This window comes from Bubalus bubalis, chromosome 2, assembly GCF_019923935.1.
Source record: "Bubalus bubalis isolate 160015118507 breed Murrah chromosome 2, NDDB_SH_1, whole genome shotgun sequence".
Classification (NCBI taxonomy): domain Eukaryota; kingdom Metazoa; phylum Chordata; class Mammalia; order Artiodactyla; family Bovidae; genus Bubalus; species Bubalus bubalis.
The window spans coordinates 89,988,003-90,011,888 of NC_059158.1; the positions used below are offsets into that span (position 1 = coordinate 89,988,003).

Here is a 23,886-nt window from a genome sequence, read left to right on the forward strand (position 1 = left end):
AGTGTTAGTTGTTCAGTTGTGTCTGACTCTGTGACACCATGGATTGAGGCCCGCTAGGCTTCTCTGTCCATGAAATTCTCCAGGAAAGCACATTGGAGTAGGTAGCCATTCCATTCTCCAGGGGATCTTCCCAACCCAGGGATCAAAACCAGGTTTCCTACACTGAAGGCAGATCTTTACCATCTGAGCCCCCAGGGAAGCCCTAAGAACTAGCAATTTGAAAATGAGCTTAAGAAAATGATTCCATTTATGATAACATGAAAAAAATATATAATACTTAGAAATAAATTGTAGGGCTTCCCTGGTGGCCCAGTGGTTGGGAATTTGCCTGTCAGTTCAGGGAGCACAGTTCAATCCCTGGTCCAGGAAGATTCCACATACCACAGGGCAAATAAGCCTCTGTGCTACAACTGCTGAAGCCCACACACCCTGGAACCCATGCTCTTCAACAAGAGGAGCAACCGCAGTGAAAAGCCTGTGCATCATGACTAGAGAGTAGCCCTTGCCCGCCTCAACTAGAGAAAACCCATGTGCAGCAACAAAGACCCAGTGTAGCCCCCAAAATTAATCAATTTTAAAAAAGAAATATTAGAAAAGAAGAATAAGACCTCTATTGATCACATTGGTTTAGTTGCTAAGTCGTGTCCGACTCTTGCAACCCCATGGACTGTAGCCTGCCAGGCTCCTCCATCCATGGGATTCTCCAGGCAAGAACATTGGAGTAGGTTGCCATTTCCTTCTTGATCACATTGGTGATCCCTATTAAAATCCCAACAAACGTTTTGTAGAAATCATGAGCCAGTCTTAAAATGGACAAACATAGGAACAAGAATATCAAACAACAACAAAGTAGAAGAAATTATAACATCTAATTAGATCAATGAAGTAGAGTAGAAGGTATAGAAATAAGTCCTTACACTGGTGGTGAATTAATTTTTGACAAAGATGCCAACATAATTCAGTGGGGGAAAGGATGTCTTTTCAAAGAATGCTACTAGGATAATTGGACATTTATGTGCAAAATAATGAACTTACACTCAATTCATATCTTAGAGGAAAAAATGCATTATTGAGCTAACTAAAATTATGAGACTTGTATAAGAACTGTTAGTTCTGTAAACACTAAAATTATGACTTCTACAAGAAGACATAGTACAAAATCTGTGACCCTGCTTTAAGCAAGGATTTCTTAGCTATGACACTGTATCATGATCAAGAAATAAGAAATTGATAAACTGGACTTTATAAAAGATAATTTTGTTCTTCAAGAGAACAAAGAAAACGAAAAAAGTGACAGACTGGGAAAAAAATATTTGTAAAGCATAATCTTACAAAGGACTTACACCAGGATATATAAAGAAACTTTTAAATATCAAAATAAGGCAAAATCAGTTTTATAAATGGACAAAATATTTTACTAAATATTTCACGAAAAAGTTATACAAATGGTTAATAATCAAATGAAAAGTGCTCAACATCATTAATCATTAGGGAAATGCACATTAAAACTTCAATACAATGCCCTATGGAACTACTAGAATAAGTATAAGGCAAAAGATCGACAATACTAAGTGATGACAAGGATGTGGAAAAACTGGTTCTTATAAGTTGCTGGTTGCTATACCCAATTTGGGCTTCCCTGGTGGCTCAATGATAAAGAAACCACCTATAATGTGGGAGCCGCAGGAGACCTGGTTTTGATCCCTGCGTCGGGAAGATCCCCTGGAGGAGGGCACTGCAACCCACTCCAGTATTCTTGCATGGAGTATCCCATGGACAGAGGAGCCTGGTGGGCTACAGTCCATGGGGTCACTTAGAGCTGGCCATGACTGAAGCGACTTAGCTGCTGCTGCTGCTAAGTCGCTTCAGTCGTATCCGACTCTGTGCGACCCCATAGACGGCAGCCCACCAGGCTCCCCCGTCCCTGGGATTCTCCAGGCAAGAACACTGGAGCGGGTTGCCATGTCCTTCTCCAATGCAGGAAAGTGAAAAGTGAAAGTGAAGTCGCTCAGTCGTGTCCGACTCTTAGCGACCCCATGGACTGCAGCCTACCAGGCTCCTCCATCCATGGGATTTTCCAGGCAAGAGTACTGGAGTGGGGTGCCATTGCCTTCTCCGGAAGCGACTTAGCATGCACACGCAAATGTACCCACTTTTGAGAACTGTTTGGCAGTTTCTTTAAAATATAAATACAAGCTTACCATATGATCCAGCAATTCTACCTTTAGAAATATTGAGAGAAAAAAAATATGTCTAAACAATGGACTTTTTACATGAATTATTATAGTAGTGTTTGTAATAGGAAAAATCTGAAATAATTCAAATGTCCGTCAAATAATGATTAGATAAAATGCTATGCAATGGAACTTCCATGGTGGCCCAGTGGTTAAGATTCTGCCTGCCAATGCAGGGGACATAGGTTCGATCCCTGGTCCTGGAATATTCCACATGCTTCAGGGCAACTAAGCCTGCACCGCAGAGCCTGTGCCCTGCAACAAAGAAGCCACCGCGATGAGAAGCCCACACAGCACAACCAAGAGTTGCCCCCACTCTCCACAACTAGAAAAGCCCATGCACAGCAGCCAACACCTAGGACAGCCAAAAATAAATATTTTTAAAAGTACTGCACAATGTAATACTACTTAACAATAAAAATAATAAACTACTGATTCATGTTATAATATAGATAAATCTCCAATTTATTATGCTAGGAGGAAAATAGACAGCCATAAAAGATCATATACGTTGTGATACCATCTATTTGAAACTTCTAAAAAAGAAAAATAGAGACAGAAAGCAGCAGATCAATGATTATCTTGGGCTGGAATGGGAACATTGAATGCAAGTGATTATGACAGAAATTTTCAGGTGATTGAAATGTTCTACAACTAAATGGTGGTGATGGTTGAACTACTGTATATTTACTAAAAATAATTGCATTGTACACTTATAATGGATGTATCTTTATGGAGTATCAATTAGATATTAATAAAGCTGTTATTACAAATAAAAACTTTAAAAAATAGCATGAGCACATTGTCTTAAAACTCTCATTTATGAACACTTAGTAAATTTGCAGACAATTTTTAACATGATTGAAAATCTTCCAAATGCATGTCAGTGGATTTAGACCCAATATGTTAAACATTAAATTAAAAAAAAAAAAGCTTTGCTTGGAAAACTGATTGATATCAGCGAAGTCAGAAAATTACTAGACTAGAAAAATACTAAGCTACAACCTTTGTATAAATAATGGATGAACTGAAATTTGAGTATCATAATTGAGTACATGAAACTAATTTTGCACTTCTTCCATATCTCTTTGTGCCATCTAATTTAAGTACAATAGTCCTTATATCTAAGTATGGGAATAAACTGACCTTAGACTTTGAACCCTCTATGATCAGGTATTAGCCAAGATTTTCAAGGTAATACAGCATTTTCTATCACATAACTCTCACTAAAATTTAGTAAAATTATCAGCACTATATACATTTAAAATTTTTTTGTATTTATGGATTTCTCTATTTATGTTTTATAATTTATGTAATGTTACTACAACATTATACTTAAAGAATTCATGACATTAGTTTTTAAGTATGTGCTAAAAAATGCTTATTAATAGAGGTATGTGTCAGAGAATGTTTAGAAACCTTAGTTTCCTGTTTTGGTTTGTTTTGGTTTGGTTTTTTAGTTTTCCTTTCCTGTCTACCCCAGGTAGTAGAAATAAGTTGTTGAAAGACGACATTCAAATCTAAATTTTCGATGTTTTGTCTTGAAGATCACTTGGATCATTTGTCTGCAATTAATCACATTTAAGTCTCTAACGTCATCAGAGATGTTGATCATTATTGTGATCCAAATCAAGAAAAGTTAGTGGAGTCTTGAGTGATATTAGGACTAGTATTATTCTTTTGACACATGCAAATGGTGTGAAAGTGAAACATAGAAAGAAAGCAAAGGAAATTGCTGTAGAGAATTTGAAATTTGAAAAAAAATTCCACCCTTGCAGAATTCATACATTTTTATGATCAATAGAAAATCTGATTTCAATATCCCAGGCTTTCAATGATCTGTTTGACATTGGAAATGTCACATATTTTTCTACTGACTCTGCCTCACAACTAGAAAATGAGGTTTAATATACTTCTGCATTCTCACAAGTGTTAATTATTAACTTTCAAAATTAAAAAAAGTAAAATATGTAAACTTCTGAACTTTTAGTATGAATGTGCTACTGTATCTATTGTTGACCTTAAATACAAGGTTCTTTGACATTTGAGGGTTTATCTCAGAAAAGGCCTCTTCCTTTTTACTTTTTAATCAATTTTTCTTTTTGCATCCTTCCTCTTATTTTTTAATATTAGGTAAAAATATCAATTTAAAATGTTTATAGGGAAAGAATATTAGGGGAAAATTTTGCATTTATATGAAGAGTTTTCTTTCTTGCATTTATAAATTATCTGTGCTACTCTCCTGCAATATTATTTGACTATTGAGAAGATAACTTTAGGGGTTTTTGCATTTAATCTCCAATATGTATATGCTGTAGTTATTTTTTATATTCTTGAAAAGAGTAAAAACCTCTTGACCATCATTTCTGTGTTTTGAAAGCTGACGAATTGTGTTTGATACACTTGGTGGAAGGGTGCTGAGCTCAAAGTCAAGAGATCTGGTTGGGGGTCTAGCCCTCATATGCTCCCTGCTTCTTTACGTCTTGGATAAAGCGTTTAATCTCCCTGGCTCTATGTTTACCGATTGTAAAATCTATCAGTCAGACTAAAATCTTTTCCAGGCTTATGTTAATTCATGTATAAAAAGACATACTGCATGATCTCATTCTAAATCGTGGCCTTGTTTTCTTTGAAAGAAATTTACCAAAAATTTTTTTCACTTTGCTGTAGCCCTTAAATTTATTTCCACAACCCTGTTTGTTTTCATTTTTCCATAAACTGTTTTAAATAGACTGCTTTCTTTTCCCCTATTCGAGATCCATCTCTTCCCTTAGCTCCTACTTCTATCTTGCCTTCCTTTCTTTCCCTCTAGGACCTTACTCTTATCTTATTAAGGGAGCAGCTATTTACTTAAAAAAAAAAAAAAAAAAAATGACAGAGGTTCCCTGCTCTGTATTGAGGAGTTCTATTCCCTGAGGGGGAATAGAATTGAGCAGTTAGGTCCATGGGCTCTAGAGCCAGACTGCCTGGGTGTGCATCTAGTCTCTGCCATGCAGCAGCTATATGATCTTTGACCTTAGGTTCCTACTCTGCAACATAGAAACAACCGTGTTACCAAACATTATTGTGATGACTGGACATCCCTGGTGGTTCAGACAGTAAAGAATATGCCTGCAATGTGGGAGACCGGGTTCAATTCCTGGGTCGGGAAGATCCCCTGGAGAAGGGAATGACTACCCACTCCAGTATTCTTGAGAATTCCATGGACAGAGGAGCCTGGAGGGCTACTCCACGGGGTTGCAAACAGTCAGACACAACTGAGTGACTAACACACACATTGTGAGGATTAAATGAATCAAAATAGATGAAGCACCTAGGATAGAGCCTGGTTAGGAGAAATTGCTCCTTAAATGTTGCCAATTATTGCACCCAACCCTCATAAAGTGATAATCACTTCAGCACAGGGTGGAAGAGGGATGAGTAATACTGAGGCAGGGTGAGTAGAATGGTGTATTCTAATAGTTCTTTTACAACTCTTTGTCCCCTACTTCCATCCTTCCGGCATGTAAATGTTAGGCAAAAGCGTGATGAAGAGGAAGACTGCCATGATTTGTGGGTGATGTACCTTTCATTTAATTAGCAGGAATGGCTACCTGTGGCAATGTTTTCTTCAAGTAAATGATCTGTTTGAAATGTGATTTTTTTGTTTTCTGCCATAATTCAGAACTGGCATGCCATAATTATTATGCTCTAAGACATCAAAGAAAAAAGCCCAGGAATTGTCCTTTGGGCAGGCCTATTTATATAATACTCTATTTGAGAAAAAGCACTGGGAAAAAAAAAAAAACTGTTCTTAGCAAAGAATGTTAATTGATGAAAACATTTCTTTGCTAACAATGTAAGAGAAGCAATCTGTTCTTAGCTCTTTCAAACCACAAAACACATTTAGCCATTCATGAACAAAAGCCAATTATTTATTTTCAATACTACCTTTAACAAGTCTTTGTTTCTGATAATGGGGTATTTTTTCCTATTCTCCATCAAAGCAAGTTTTTAATGTGTAACAGCTCTTTTAATAAGAAAAAAGCAGTCAGATCTAATGACAAGATTTTAATTTGGTGCAAAGTATACTTTCCACCTCAATAGTTAACCCTATGAGTTTTTTTAAGGTGGTGCTTATTCATTTTGATTAAGAAGTCACATGTCTAATATTCTGTAACTCAAATGTAACAAATGTCATGTAAAAATAAAACCATAAGAAAAGATTTTGACTAGAAAGAAGCCAAAATTCTATACTATTTAGAAAATTATATTGCACATGATTGGTGAACATGGGGGAGATTGAACCTGAATAAATCAACAAATATTTTACTCTTTCTCATATTCTTCTAGGATGGAAAGAAAACATGATAGTAAACAGTATTGACAAGAAGTTATACTTAGGACATATATTTTTTCAGATCATAGGTATTGTGTTTGAAGCTGAAAAAGAACTATATCAACAGAAGAAGGGATTAAAATTCCCAAGCCATAGGATGCCACATAGCAAAGAATTTGCCTTTTAATAAAACATCTTCAGAATATTTTTATTTTAAATACTAACATACAAGAAAAAGTCAGATATTGCATAATTATGTAAGAAATTGATATATAATTCAATAACAAAAAAAGCCAAATCATCTGATTAAAAAATAGGCACAGGAACTGAATAGACATTTTTCAAAGAAAGACATTCACATGGCCAACAGGTACAGAAAAAGATGATCAACATCACTAATCATGAGAAAAATGCACATTAAAAGTAGAATGAGCCATCACCTTACAACTATTAGAATGGCCATCATCAAAAAGACAACAGCGAACAAGTGCTGGCAGGCTGCAGGGGAATACAGGACTCTTGTACACTGTTGGTGGGGATGTAAATTATGAAAAGCAGTATGGCGGTTCCTCAAGAAATTAAAAACAGAACTACCATATGATCGAGCAATTCCACTTCTAGGTATATATCTGAAGAAAATGAAATCACTATCTTGAAAAAATATCTGCTCTCCAATTTCATTGCAGCATTATTTACAATAGACAAGACATGGGGACAGCCTAAGTGTCTATGCTTCAATGAATGAATAAAGAAGCTAAGGTATATGTATACAATAAGAAATATTTTTCATCCATAAAAAAGAAGGAAATTTTGCTATTCAACAGATCTCTCAGGATATATAAGGCAACTAAATCTGAGCTTATTTTGCAACATTTTAATTAGATGCTTCTAATTAATTTTATATTTTTTGATGTGATAGTTTAGAAATGTTATAGTTAATATAATGAGTTCTGAGAATCTCTTAATTTTGCTTCTTATGTACTGTGCATTTATTTAAACTTTTATAGTTCGATTTGGTGAATTGACAGCTCTAGAAATGAAAATCTCATTTTTACAAAGACCCATAAAAGAGATGTTGAAAATTGTCCTAGTTTGTCCAGACTTGGGACTCACCTCTAGATTATAATGATACTTCAGATTCTCTTTCAGGCTCTCTTTCTGTGAAATCTTGGTCTGCCTGCCTTTATAGCATATAGGGGGTGATTTTCATTGTAAAGTAAGTATGTTGGATTTATTTTTTAATAGACTATTAAACAGCCATCAGATAGAAACAACTCATATGAGCATCCTGGAATAAGTCTACAGTTGTTTTGATTTGCACAATAATAGCTAACACATATCATTTACTGTGTGCCTGACACAGTTGTAAGCACTTCATATATATTATTTCATTTAGTCTCTTTAAGAATGATATGAGGTAGGTATGCGCTTCATCCTACATGCGTGCTGAGTTGCTTCAGTCATGTTTGACTCTTTGCAAGCCCATGGACTGTAGTCCACCAGGCTCCTCTGTCCATGGGACTCTCCAGGCAAGAATACTAGAGTGGGTTGCCGTGCCCTCCTCCAGGAGATCTTCATGACCCATGGATCGAATGCTCATCTCCTGCATTGGCAAGTGGGTTCTTTAACACTAGTGCTTCCTGGGAAGGTCAATTATCATCCAGTTTATAGTAAATTATGGCACAGATAGTCACTTAACTTGTCCAGAATTGCTCAGCTACCAAGTGTCAGAGCTGGGATTTTAACCTTGGTATCCTGCGTCCAGAGTCTACACTTAAAAGCAATTTATTCATGAAAGATTTAGAATTGAGTTTCTAACTTCCAAATTATCTAGTTTTCTGATGAATCTTTATCTTTTTTCCTGTTTCATATTTTCTCTTAATATTGAACATTAGGATGGAAATGTGGAGTGTTATTTTAAAATAAACTTTATTGACATATTTACATTAAAAAGTACCTATTTCAAGTATAGTGTGACAAGTTTTGACATATCAGTCACCTATCTAAGCATCAACACAATAATTTTCATCACTTCAACAATTTCCCTCACCACCCCTTCCCAGGCAACTATTGATCTGCTTTTTGTCACTTTAGATTAATTTCACATAAATGGAATCATACTGCATGTAGTCTTTCTGATGTCTTGCCTCAGCAGAGTGATTTGAGACTCAGCCATACTGTGTGTATCATTATTCATTCCTTTTTTTGAGTAGAATTTTTTATTATATGTATATGCTACAATTTTTAATCCACTTACCTGTTGATGGACATTTGGGTTATTTCAGTTTTTGGTTATTATGAGTAAGCTGCAATGAACATTTGTGTACAAGTCTTTATGTGTTTTGTTTCTCTTGGACTTGCTGGGCCCTATGGTAGTTTTATGTTTAGCTATCTAAGAAACTGCCAGTTTTTCAAAGTAGCTATACTGTTTTAAAGCCCTGAAAGCAATGCATGAAGTTCTAGTTGCTCTACAATCTTGCCAACACTTGGTATGTCAATACAGTTGACCACTGAACAGCAAGTGTTTGAACTGCAAGGATCCATTTATAAGCAAATGTTTTTCAACTTATGTATCACAGTACTGTCCTACCTGCAGTTGCTTGAATCCACAGACGCAGAATCTTCCAGGGTCAACTCTGAGTTACATGCAGATTTTCAACTGCTGATTTCAGAGTTTTACATGCAGATTTCAACAGATAGTTGGTGCCCCTAACCCTTGGGTTGTTCAAGAGTCAACTGTATTTTGAAGTTTAGCTGTTCTAATGTGTGTGTTGTAGTATTTTATTATGGTTTAAATTTGCATTTCCCTGATAACTAAAGATATTGAACTTTTTTTTCATGTGTTTATTGGACATGTCTATGTCTTTTGTAAAGCATCTGTTCAAATAATTTGTTAAACTTGTTTTTTAAAGTATGTTAATTTCCAAATATTGAGGGATTTTTCAGCTTTTATCTGATACTGATCTCTAATTTAATTCCATTCAAAATTTGATTCTGTTCGGAGAACACACTCTATAAAATCTTAAACCGTATTAAGTTTTTAGACTTGTTTTGAGACCCAGAATATGGTCTACCTTGGTTAATATTTCATTTGCACTTGTAGTGAATATACATGTTGCTGTTGTCAGAATGTTCTCCAGATGTTAATTAGGTCAAGTTGTTTGATAGTGTTATATACATATTTTATATTCTTACTGATTTTCTATCTACTTTCTATTAATTATTTGGAAAAGAGTCTTAAATTATCCAGCTATAACTGACAGTTTATCTATTTATTCTTTCAATTAAAAATTCTTTCTTTTGTTTCATGTACTATGCCATTCAGTTACTGGATGTAAACATTTTAGATTTAATATCTCTTCTTGGTGAATCAAATCCTTTATCATTATGAAAAGTCCCCCTAATCTCTGGTAATATATCTTACTCCAATATCTTCCTTCTCTGATATATTATATCACTCCAGATTTCTTATATTTACTTTTACATGGATATATATTTTGCCATCCTTATACTTTTATCCTATGTTTGTCTATATTTTTAAAGTATATTTTTGGGATAGCATATAGTTGGTCTTTTTAAAATAATCTCTACCAGTTTGATAATCTCTATCTTCTAATGGCAGTGTTTAGATCATTTACTTTTATTTTTATTTTTTGGCTGTGCCACACAGCATGTGAGATCTTAGTTCCCCAACTGGGGATCAAATCCGTGCTCTCTGCAATGGAAGTGCAGAGTCTTAACCACTGGACCACCAGAGAAGTCCTCTAGGTCATTTATTTTAATATACTTATTAATATGATTGGATTTAAGCCTACCATCTTGCCATTTTTCTTTTGTTATAACATCCATTTTTTGTTCATTTTCTCTACTTTTTTTCTTTTCCTTTGGATTGAGTAGCTTTTAGTATTCTATTTTCATCTCTACCAAGAGATTATTGATTTGATTTTTTAGTTGTACCTCTAGGATTTATATTTAACTCATCCTAGTCTAACTTTAGAGAAGGCAATGGTAACCCACTCCAGTACTCTTGCCTGAAAAATCCCATGGACGCAGGAGCCTGGTAGGCTGCAGTCCCTGGGGTCGTGAGGAGTCGGATATGACTGAATGACTTCCTTTCACTTTTCACTTTCATGCACTGGAGAAGGAAATGGCAACCCACTCCAGTGTTCTTGCCTGGAGAATCCCAGGGACGGGGGAGCCTGGTGGGCTGCCGTCTGTGGGGTCGTACAGAGTAGGACACGACTGAAGCGACTTAGCAGCAGCAGCAGCAGCAGTCTAACTTGGATAATATTTTAGTAGTTTACTCATTATGTATAACCATTATCACACAATATTTTCATTTCCCACCTCCTATCATTTTTCATTGTTATAATTTCTTTTTTATCCATTTATGATGTAAATACCACTACATATATTTTTCATCTGGTATCATATTTTTCCACCTGGAGAGCCTTATTTAACATTTCATGTGGTGCAGGTCTCCTGGCAACAACAAGGTCTCATTTTTATTTGTCTGAAAAATTCTTTGTTTTGCCTTTGTTGTTGCAAGCTATTTTCACTGAGTTTGTAGAATTCTACACTGACAGTCTTTAAAACTTTCTTTTAAATAATTTTATCTATTTGAGCACAAGCATGAGGTGAAACGTGCTGGGTTTTCATTGCTGTGCAGGCTTTTCCCTAGTCGTGCTGCGTGAGGGCTGCTCTCTAGTTGTGGTGTGTAGACTTCTCGTTGTAGTGGCTTCTCTTGTGGAGGATGGGCCCTATGGCACTCAGGCTTCAGTAGTCACGGTACATGGGCTCAGGAGTTGCGGCTCCCAGACTCTGGAGCACAGACTCAGTAGTTGTGGCGCATGGGCTTGGTTGCTCCTCAGCGTATGGGATCCTCCCAGATCAGGGACTGAACTCATGTCTCTTGCATTGGCAAGCAGACACTTTACCACTGAGCCACTAGGAAAGCCCCAACAACTTTTGTTTTCCATTTAGCACTGTACAGATCTTGTGTCATTTCCTCGTGACTTGTAGTTTCTGACAAAGAGTCTGTGATCATTTTTATTTGTGTCTCTTCTCTTATGTTTGTATTTTCTTTTAAACCCTTGAGCCTATTTATAGCATTTATTAGAGGTTTTTTTTTCAAGTTTTTTTGTACTAATCCTATCATCTCTATCATTTCTGTATCTGTTTCTATTTATTGAGTTTTATCCTGTTTATCAGTCAGTGTATTTCTGCTTCTTGGTATGTCTAGAGCTTTTTGAGCAGATAATGGACATTTAAATGTTACATTGTTGAACATCTTGATTTTTCTGTCTTAAAATTAGTGCTGGGTCTTGTTTGGTAGGCAGTTAAGACTGTGGATCAGACCAAGGCTTGTCTTAAGCTTTGGTAGGATGAGTGCTGAGTTGCCTTCACTATAAACAAAAATTAGCCTTATTACTGTGGTATAACCGCCTGGGGTCACTACTGAATGCCCAGGGTGATTAACAAGGACTTTTTACTCAAGTGGTAAGAAGTTGAACATCTCCCATCCCTCTGAACTGTAGTAACTGCTCATCTTACATTTTCCCATTCAATGTTTGCTTAGATTTTGACTGTTTTCTTCCCTATACACACCTCTTAGAATTCAGTAAAGACTCAAGAAGAACCATATTCAGATTTATGGAGCTGACTTTCTGCATAGCTCCCTTCTTTTATGGAACTCTACTCCTCAAGCTTCTGGATACCTTAGCTTCTCTGATGACTGGTGTCTGACTCTTCAAATTTACTAATGCTTGAGAACCATTCCTCCTATTGCATGGTCTAGAATATACCTCCAGGCTGAAAGCCAGGGAAATCATGATGCTCATTCAGCTTGTTTCTCTTTTCTCAGCGATCATGGACACTGTTCTCGAATGTGTTTCTATGTTTTCACATGGGTTTCATAAATTTTGTGCAGTTTTCTAGTTGTTTCAGTGGAAGGGTAAGCTTGGTCTCTGATACTCCATCATGATCAGAAGCAGAAGCCTAATTTGTTCTTCTTAATTTTGCTGCTGCTGCTGCTAAGTCGCTTCAGTCGTATCTGACTCTGTACGACCCCATAGACAGGAGCCCACTAGGCTCCTCTGTCTCTGGGATTCTCCAGGCAAGAATACTGGAGTGGGTTGCCATTTCCTTCTCCAATGCATGAAAGTGAAAAGTGAAAGTGAAGTCGCTCAGTCGTGTCCGACTCTTAGCGACCCCATGGACTGCAGCCCACCAGGTTCCTGAGTCCATGGGATTTTCCAGGCAAGAGTACTAGAGTGGGTTGCCATTATTACTACCTTAATCCCTCAGAAAAACCTTTCAACAATTTGTATTTTTGTATATGTGTGTGGTTATGCACTGGATATCCTTGACTCCTTCTTTATTAAAAGATTCTCTTCCACTGATTTCTTTAACAGATCCTGGTCTGACTTTCTTCCTTCTTCTCTTGCCATTTCTTTTAATACTCATTTCCAGGTTCATCATCTTCTACCCGGGTATTCTAAACTTAGAATTTTTTTAAGCCTTAGTTTAGATCCCTTTTCCTTTTTATTTTGTCTTTCTGGAAAATCTCACCTATAATAGTAAAGGTCACCAATGACCCTCAACCCTCTATTTCCAGCCTACATCTCTCTTACATACTCTAGACCCTCCTGCCTTCTTGGATATCTCTAAGGCAACTCGAAGTCAAGTTAATAAAATTGTGATCTTCTCACCTGCCCAGACGCCAGCCTCAAGACCTGACCCTCTTCCTGTATTTCGTACTTCAGTGAATTATTTGTTGTTCAATCACTCAGTCATGTCTGACTCTTGGCGACCACATGGACTGCAGCATGCCAGGCTTCCGTGTCCTTCACCATCTACTGGAGCTTGCTCAAACTCAAGTCCATTGAGTCAGTGATGCCATCCAACCATCTCGTTCTCTGTCGTCCCCTTCTCCTCCTGCCTTCAATCTTTCCCAGCATCAGGGTCTTTTCTTATGAGGTAGCTCTTTGCATCGTGTGCTGATTATTGGAACTTCAGCTTCAGCATCAGTCCTTTCGATGAATATTCAGGCTTGATTTCCTTTAGGATTGACTGTTTTGATCTCCTTGCAGTCCAAGGGATTCTCAAGAGTCTTCTTCAACACCACAGTTCAAAAACATCAATTCTTCAGCGTTCAGCCTTCTTTATGGTCCAACTCTCACATCCATACATGGCTACTGGAAAAACCATAGCTTTGACTAGATGGACCTTTGTTGGCAAAGTAATGTCTCTGCTTTTTTAATATGCTGTCTAGGTTTGTTATAGCTTTTCTTCCAAGGAAAATTTCTTTTTGTGAATTATAGCTTCACCCTATCCACTTGTGTAGGCTTCCTTAGTGGCTGTGGTAAAGAACCCACCTGCCAATACAGGAAATACAGGTTCAATCCCTGGGTCAGGAAGATCTCCTGGAGGACGGAATGGCAACCCACTCCAGTATTCCTGCCTGGGAAATCCCATGAACAGAGGAGCCTGGTGGACTACAGTCCACAGGGTTGCAAAAGAGACAGATACAGCTTAATGTCTAAACAACAATAACATCCACTTGTGTTGGTCAAAAACCCAAGAGAGACTTGGACAGTTTCCTGTCCTTTATTTCTCTGCCATCCCTAACTATGCCTCTCTGTGTATTTTCTCCATCAACAAGCCCTGTAAGTTTCACCTCATAAAATTTTTGGACTCCATCCATCCATCACTATTGCCACTGAATTAGCCCAAGCTAAATATCACCTCTCATCCGACCTACTAAAACAGTCTCTTACCTGTCATCTATGTATTCCTGTCTAATGATCTACCCCAATCTGTTCTCAACACCTCAGGTTAAAATAATCTCCCAAAATGCAGATCAAAGCATGCCACTGATTTCTTGAATCTCCTCAGTGAATTCTCATTGATTTTAAGACAAAGGCTGTAATCCTAAACAAAGTCTAAAAGGCTCTACAAGTTTTGGCCCTTGACTACCACTCTTTTTCTGTCACCACAATACCCTATGCTCTCCAGCCACATTGGCTTTCTTTCAGTCCTTGGGAGATGTCACCTTCATTATTGCCATGAGATCTCAGCATTTGCAATTACCTCTGTTTGGGGTGTCTTTTCCTAATTTGACTACTCTTCTCAAGTTTAATCCTTATTTATAGATTTCAGTTCATGTCACCTCTTCAAGACAGCGTTTCTCTCCCTTTAAACATGAACTTTGTGTATATTGGTATAAAACTAATAATGCCACAGCCACTTTATCCCCAGGGGAAATAAGCTTCATGTCTTCAGCATTAGGTACTACATAAATATTTGTTGAGTGAATGAATGAATGGGCCAGTGATTGGATTGCCTTTTTATTTTTATAGACTCATGAGCATGCTAGATCCTAAATAAATATTTATTGACCATCTTATGAATGCCTAATGTGCATCATTTCTTGTATTCTGCATGATAGTTTATTTATAGCCTTTTAAAAATAAGTTCAGGGACTTCCCTGGTAGTGCAGTGGCTAAGACTCTACACTCCCAATGCAGGGGGCCCGGGTTTGATCCCTAATCAAGGAACTAGATATTCCACATGCCACAATTAAGAGTTCGCATGCTGCTACTAGAGATTCCATGTGACACAACTAACAGATCCCACACACAGCAATGAAGATCCTGCGTGCTGTGACTATAACCCAGCACAGCTAAACAAATAATTAAGTAACTTTGTATAATATCATATAAGAAACAAATCGCCAGTCCAGGTTTGATGCGGGATACAGGATGCTTGGGGCTGGTGCTCTGGGATGGCCCAGAGGGATGGTATGGGGAGGGAGGTGGGAGAGGGGTTCAGGATTGTGAACACGTGTACAGCCGTGGCGGATTCATGTTGATGTATGGCAAAACCAATACAATATTGTAAAGAAATTAGCCTCTAATTAAAATAAATAAATTTACATTTAAAAAAATAAATAAAAGTAAAAATTAGTTCATATGACACTGAAAATAATGGCAAAGGGAGTTCCCTGGTGGCCTAGTGGTTAGAATTCCAGCCTTTCACTGCTATGTGTTCTGGTTTGATCCCTGGTTGGGAAACTGAGATCCTGCAAACTACGTGGCATGGCCAAAACGTAGCATAGAAGATATAATTTTGTGTTAACGTTCATTATGAATGCAGATTCTTTTTAAAAAATATTATGAGAAGATTTACCTCCTAGAGCTGTTTGTGTTTTTCTTTCTAGGGGAAAAGCCTACTTTCAAAATATGTCAGTCAGTTTTCAACCATACACATTTCATGTTTTACAAAGAAAGTGATCATATCAAGTTTCTCAAGAAAAAAATGGGCTTGTGGAGGTAATTCTGCCCTCTTTCCCCTCTCACACAGTACTCCTGAGCACTGTAGCCTTACTCTGCCAGTGCATTTTCTTTCTTTTTTTAATTTACTTATTTTAATTGGAGGCTAATTACTTTACGGTATTGTGGTGGTTTTTGCCATACATTCACATCAATCAGCCATGGGTGTACATGTGTTCCCCATCCTGAACCCCCTCCTACCTCCCTCCCCATCCCATTCCTCAGGATCATCCCAGTGCACCAGCCTTGAGCATCCTGTCTCATGCATCGAACCTGGACTGGTGATCTATTTCACATATGATAATAGACATGATTCAATGCTATTCTCTCAAATCATCCCACCCTCGCCTTCTCCCACAGAGTCCAAAAGTCTGTTCTTTACATCTGTGTCTCTTTTGCTGTCTCACATATGAGGTCATTGTTACCATATTTCTAAATTCCATATGTATGTGTTAATATACTGTATTGGTGTTTTTCTTTCTGACTTACTTCAGTCTGTATAATAGGCTCCAGTTTCATCCACCTCATTAGAACTGATTCAAATGCATTCTTTTTAATAGCTGAGTAATACTCCATTGTATGTATGTACCACAGCTCTGCCGATGGACATCTAGGTTGCTTCCATGTCCTGGCTATTGCAAACAGTGCTGCGATGAACACTGGGGAACATGTGTCTCTTTCAATTCTGGTTTCTTTGATGTGTATGCCCAGCAGTGGGATTGCTGGGTTGTATGGGAGTTCTATTTCCAGTTTTTTAAGCAATCTCCACACCGTTCTCCATAGTCTAACAGTACATTTTCATTGTCCAGCTGAGCTGTTGGTTATTATCTCATGTGTGCTGAATCCCATGTTTAGTGCTTTAGAGTATCATGAATTTTCAAAATAAGTATTAGTAATAATTAAAAACATGTATTACCAGTCCTGTCTTACAAATTAAAAATTGATGCCCAGAGAAATTAAAAGAATTGCTCAAAACCTTAGTTACTAGTGCCAGATACAGAATTTATGAGGTTCAAAAGTTGTATCCTCTCTGCTACAACTCCGAAGTCTATTGTGGGAAATTGAGAGTTAACTTCAAAATTGTCTGCATCTTGGACTTTATGGCATCAAATTCTGTTAAAGACTTGTGTTGTTTTTTTAAAAAATGTTTCCTTAAACTTCTATGACTCATTCTTAATGTAACCTTTCTACAATAATTAAATTTTCATTGAGCTATTTCATGACTTTATTATTAGGCCTTGTGATTTTTAATTCTTTGGAAATCAATAGAATTATTTTGATACTAGCTTGTTCCCAAATATTAAAAGCTAAGTAATTTAAGCCTTTTCACTTAGTCAGTTAAAACATGATCTTGGTATTGATTAGCATATAACGCTATTGACCTTCCATAGAAAAACACAGCCCAAAGCGAAAACTAATGCTTCCTCTGGCTTAGTTTGGGTTATTATCTTCTCAAATTGTAAAAAACAACATACAGTATCAAGTTTATGTTCTGCTTTTATGTAACCCTTTTAAAAGTTAAAATGTTTTCTCTTACAGTGCATCTATTCATTTACTAACTCATTTGTTCATGTAGAAAGCAGTTATTGAGTGCTTCCTCCATGCCAGGCATCATTCCAGTTATACACAAACAGACAAAATGCTTGTCCCAAAGATTTTTCTATTCTAGTTGGGACAATCAAACGATGAAATGGTGGTAATTACTGGTGGGCAAATAAATGTACAGGGTGTTCTGATAAAGAGGGTTGGAGATGGTGGGGGCAGGAGCTTTAATTTGGGCAGAATGATCACATAAGGTCTTTTGGTGGAGGTGACATTTGAATCAAGACCTCAACTGTAAGGAGTTGGTCATTTGAGATCTACAAGAACTACTTTCCAAACAGATGCACCAGACATAGAGGAAGGAATGAGAGGTAGCAGGACTAGAAAAGTTTTGCTGGAACATAGTGAGTAAATCTGGAAAAAGAGGCAGGGGTCAGATCTTGAGGATTTCAAATAAAGTTATCATCAGTTTTTTCTGAAATAACATTATTGATATTGTTAAAATTGCCTTAGAATTAACTGTATCATCCTGGCACTATTTTTTACTTATGCCACAGAGAGGAATGTATATTATCACAAAATTTTAAGAATTTAAAGGTTCCTTAAAAGTTACCTAATCTAACTCCTTCATCTCAGAGATAATGCATTTTTAGCCCAGAAAAATAAAGTGGCTTATAGTAAGTAACTCAGCAAGACTGGTCAGGCTAGGATTTTAGTTCAAGCTTCAGTATTGTAGAGCCCAGTGTTCTTTCCAGCAAACAGTTTTTAAGAAAACATTAACTTTTAAAAAAAATTTATGGCATTTTTGTGGCTCTCCTGTTTTCTATTAAAGCTTTTAAAGATAAGTTACCATAATTTAACTACCAGTATTTAGGTACAAGTAATTGATTTAAATTCGGATTGTGTATTATATATATATATATATATATTTTAATCATTGGCCAAGTTCTTTTAACTATAAAAAGCAGAATAATATAGATGTTAACTTAGTGTCTTTTCATTTTACTTTCATTGTACCATCTAAACAGGTTCTTAACCTGGTGTTCTTACACTCCTCCATCCATGGGATTTTCCAGGCAAGAGTACTGGAGTGGGGTGCCATTGCCTTCTCCGTCTTACACTCCAAGGGGTCTACAAATAGGCTTTGAGTTTCTTTCAGCTAACCCTCTGAAAGGTGCAGAACACTTTACATGCTTGTGAATATCATTTTGGGTCCTTCAGGAAATAGACATCAAGACAGTATCAGACAAGCTCAACTATGAGGAAACTCCTATGGAAGATAAAGCAGAAGGGAGCAGGAATAGGTAGCAATGAGACCACAGTGCAGGTCTGACACCTGTGAAGGGAGAACAAGAAGGAAGGATTGGGTAGAAAGTCTCGAACTGTAGTACAATTTCAAGAAAGGCTCAACCAGGCTGATGAGAAGTCCCTAAGGACAAGTTGCTTGTTGGAAGCATCCCAGGTCAGGCAGAAAGGCACTGGCACTAGTTTGACTGCCATCCTCAGTTATTGGTTCCACGCCACCTCAGGGGAAGTGAGGCTTTGTTGTGACTACTGTCATAGATCCAGGGGTGCAGTAGATAGGGCTGTCCAAAAACTCTTCTGGCAGGAGTTCTCTGGAAGGGTATATGAGCAGTGCGCGTACATGGCTATCACGCTATACTTATGTCCATTCCTCTGGGAAAAGTAGCTGTGACTTTTATCTTATTTGCAACATGTTTGGGTCCCCCAAAATGTTCAGGACCATTGACAGGTCTGACATAGAAGTGGTTATGTTGTAGGCATCAGAAACCAAAGTGTTAGTACCAATTTTCCTGCCAGAGGCCAATAAATAAGAGTCATTCACCAAACTATTGAAAATTGTGCCATTGTTTCCATTATTTCTTCATGAGTTGCAGAGACATGCATATTTTTCATATGTATCACAGTGAAAACAAGCAGTGTCAGAATGCTGATGACAGGGATACATGATAGGTGTGTATGCACTTATTTTTGCTTGTGCTATGTGCTAAGTCACTTCAGTCACATCAGACTCTGCAACCCTATAGACCGTAGCCTGCCAGGTTCCTCTGTCCATGGGATTCTCCAGGCAAGACTACTAGACTGGGTTGCCATTTCCTACTCCAGGGGATCTTCCCAACCCAGGGATTGAACCCACATCTCCTGTGTCTCCTGCATTGCAACTGGATTCTTTACTCGCTGAGCCATTGGGGAAGCCATTTTTCCTCAGGAAGCACCAAAAATTCAGAGCATGGATGGTGGAGACAGAATTCCTGGGTTCATACAGTTATTCTGCCACTGATTAGCTGCTTGAACATAGGTAAATTGTTTTACCTCTCTGTGCCTTAGATTTCTCATTTCTAACATGGATAGAATAATAATAGCGCCTGAATCCTTGGATTGTGGGGAGGATTCAGTGAGATGACCTCCAGAAAGTTCCTCACACAGTGCCTGACACAGGCTCTTGCTGGCTGAGCACTGTAGCCATTGAAAATGTGAACGTTGGGCGTGAATGATGGGAAGGACACTTTGAAGAGTCAACTGTTCTAACTCATTTGAAAATTATTCCGTGAAAAAGAAGTGTCTCTGGGTTGGTAGTATTTGAGGAGATATTGATGTTTTCCTTTGTGCTTGTTTGTTTTTTTAATTGAAAAAAGATGATTTTGTATTACAGTTCAGTTTTATCTCCAATTCTTTGACACATCTACTTTTTAAAAATGTTATTAACTGAAGTACAGTTGAACATATCCAGGGCTTCCCTGGTGGCTCAGATGGTAAAGAATCTGCCTGCAATGCAGGAAACCAAGGTTTGATCCCTGGATCAGGAAGATGTCATGCAGAAGGGAATGGCTACCCATTCCAGTATTCTTGCCTGGTGAATCCCATGGACAGAGGAGCCTGGTGGGCTGTAGTCCACGGGGTCGCAAAGAGTAGGACATGACTTAGCTACTAACACTAACTGAACACATCTGTTTTTTTAAAAACAAATTAGAACTCTAAAGGTGATTTTCATTATTTCTGGTCTAAACATTTTCCATAAAGCAGATATGATAAAGGGTTAAATGAGCATTTAAAAATTTAAATAAACATTCACAAATTATTTAGTCACTGGCAAACTAGTGCAAGGACCAAATCTGGCCAGCAGACTACTCATATAAATAAAGCTTTATTGTAACCATGCTTTTTAGATTAAATATTGTCTATGGCAGCTTTAGGGCTTCCCTGACCACTCAGTGGTCAAGAATCCTCCTGCCAATGCAGGAGACATGGGTTTGATCCCTGGATAGGGAAGATCCCCTGGAGAAGGAAATGGCAACCCACTCCAGTATTCTTGCCTGGGAAATCCTATGGACAGAGGAACCTGGCAGGTTACGATCCATGGGGTCACAAAAGAGTCAGACTGAACTGAGTAACTAAAACAACAGCAAACAACGGCAACTTCAATGCTACAATAGCATTGGATAGTTATAAAGAGGTTCTACAGTCTGCAAGGCATAAAGTATTTATTATCTGATTTCTTACAGGAAAGTTTGTCAACCCTGGATTTAGTTTACCCCAGATTTTAAAAATCAGGAGGAAATTTTTTAAAAAATCTGAAACAGGATGTCTTCTTTAAGGTAGGAATTGTGCCTTCACTCATCATTTTATCCTTAGCTCCTAGCCTAGAGCTGGGCTTATAGAAGATATTAAACAAATATTTGTGGAATTGAATTGATTACATTAATTTTAAAAATTAAATACTTAAAATTAAAAAGAAGTTTCCTCCTGTTATGTTGTTATTAAGGTTGGCACTGTAGAGTAAACTAGCAGAACTAGCCCATTAGAATGACCATTATAAATAATCTCCCTGGGTGATTTGTAATACATTAGAAAAACATTCCTTTTGTGAAAAAAACTATTAGTTTAATGGAATCATATGTTTGAGAAAGAATACTTGACCCCCTGCTGCTTCTTTTAATGTCTTGCCTTTTATGCTAAGATTCCTTGAATAATTTCTTAATACTTTAGGCATTATCATCAAATTCCAAGGCTCATGAACATGAAGTTCTCCACGTATTTTCAGTAAGTGTATTGTAGAATCTGGTTTGGAAAAATTGAGTAGAAAAACCTTGGTACCTCTCCGGTTACAGATGTATTACAAAATTAATTTTAATATTTGTTGCATTTCTATAAAGATCAAAGTGCTCTAAACTATTGTAATTATTCATCATTTGTATTCAAAATTTTGCAAAGAAAGGAATCTAATTTTAGAAATGATACTTAAAAAAAATTAGTGTATGGACTTCTGGCTTTCCTTCTGTGAGTCCATTCATTTTTCTGTGATGGAACAAATATTAATATTAAGTTTGGAAATTTTTTCACAAAATGCTTCTTATTGATAAGAATCACCTGTGATACTTGTTTCAAAAAAGTTCCAAGGGGAAAGTTGAATAGCTAGAACACAGAGGATTGTAGGGGCAGTGAAACTATTCTGTTTGATACTATGGTGGATACATGTCATTATACATTTGTCCAGATCCATAGAATGTTCAACACCAAGAGTCAATCTTAATGTAACTATGGACTTTGGGTAATAATGGTATGTCAAATGTAGGTTCATCAGTCATAACGAATGTACCATTCTGGTGGGGAATGTTGATAACAGCTATACATGTGTGGCACAGGGAATATATGGGAAATCTTTGTGCTTTTCTCCAAAGCTTGCTATGGACCTAATGCTGCTCTAAAAAAGTAAAATCTTAAACAAAAATTAATAAAATTCCTAAGCCTCCTAAATTTCCATTCAGTATTTGTGGGGTGGGGTCCAGGACTCTTTTAAATATAAATACTCCAAGTGATTCACATCATCAGAGAAGTTTTAGGAAATGCTACTATAAAGAATACCTTCACATTTTAAAAATCATATATGAAGTGATTTACTAAGCTCAAAAAACTTACATGGTCCTATTGATATACTCCTACCATTGATGAGAGAATGTCATATTGAGTGAAGTAAGTCAGATAGAGAAGGAGAAACATCATATGACATCTCTTATATGTGGAATCTAAAAAGAAATGATACAAATGAACTTATTTATAAAATAGAAACAAATTCACAGACTTAGAAAACAAGCTTAGGGTTGCTCGAGGGGAAAGATGGGGGGAGGGGATAGTTAGGGAGTTTGAGATCTACATGTATACACTGCTATATTTAAAATGGATAATCAGCAAGGACCTACTATACAGCACTGGGAACTTTACTCAATATTATTTATGAACTAGCCTGGATAGGAGGGAAGTCTGGGGGAGAAGGGACACATGGATATTTATGGTGAATCCCATTGCTGTCCACCTGAAACTATCACAACATTGTTAATTGGCTGTACTCCAATATAAAAAAAAAGTTTTAAAAAAAGAATGCCTCCACATTTAAAAAAATCATATATGAAGCAATCTGAGTAAGCTCGAAAAACTTACCTGATCCTATTAATATACTCCCACCGATGATGAGGCCATTTCAATATTTATACATAGAATTTAATATTTGTACTTTAAAATGCTAAATATTAAAAAATGTTATCAATTACTTATAGTGAGTTTCTGTTGATATTTCAGTCACTGACTCTCCTTCAATATTTTAAGCATATTTGGGTCAGAGATTTCCCCTGAGAAGTTGATGAAATCTGTGTAATCTCTCCCCAGGAAAGTTAGCACAAAATATTTTTGCATATAATCACAAGGTTTCTACTTATCCTGACATATAATAATGGACTATGACTATGGACCAGTTTAAGAAATATTCTTCAGTAGGAGCCCCTTTGTTTTTAATTTTGCTCTATATGTAAATGTGTTTACCCTTTGGTTTTTTTTCCCCCATCAGGTGCTATAAATTTAATAATTGTGTCAGTATCCTGACTGTATGTATCTCTCTTTCCAGTTAAATAGGACATATATCATCATTGTACTTCTTTTGCTTAATATGTCCTTTAAAAAGTAAAAATTTCACATATTTTGATACAGCTGTGGATTTGGGGGATGCCATTTATGGAAAGAGCAGGAAGTTGCTAATTTGTCAGTAGAATAATAGAGGGACAGTTGCCTTGAGACTGGGTGACCCCAGGTAGAGTATGAGGGAAGGAAGAAGGTGCCTGGGGAAGGAGCTGAAGGACCAGAAGCCAGCAATGAAAAACAGAGGGCAGACCAGAGTCCAAGGGGTGAATTCAGAGGAAGCTGGCAACGCAAGCCCTTGATTCCTCCCTGGTTTTAGAAATGGGAATTCAATGAAGGATGCAAACAGCTTGGGTGGCAGATGGCTTCAGAAAGAACTGTTTCAACCCAAATTTGAGCCATGTATCGAAAACTCAGGCAGGAAGAATCTTGTTTTCTTCAAGATTTTAGGAATGAGGTCAGTGGGAGAGAGAGAGAGAGAAATGTTGAGTGGGGCAGAGAGGGAAGAGGAAGGGAGAGAGAGAAATGAGAC

General features: G+C 37.2%; 1 long non-coding RNA gene across 1 annotated transcript in view; it reads left to right on the plus strand.

Moving 5' to 3' along the window:
* Positions 1–23,886, plus strand: part of LOC123331359 — a 69,720-nt gene that overhangs the window by 10,973 nt on the left and 34,861 nt on the right. The window contains exon 2 of the long non-coding RNA XR_006547943.2: positions 20,951–21,043. This is a non-coding gene — a long non-coding RNA (uncharacterized LOC123331359). The remainder of the gene's footprint in view (positions 1–20,950; positions 21,044–23,886) is intronic.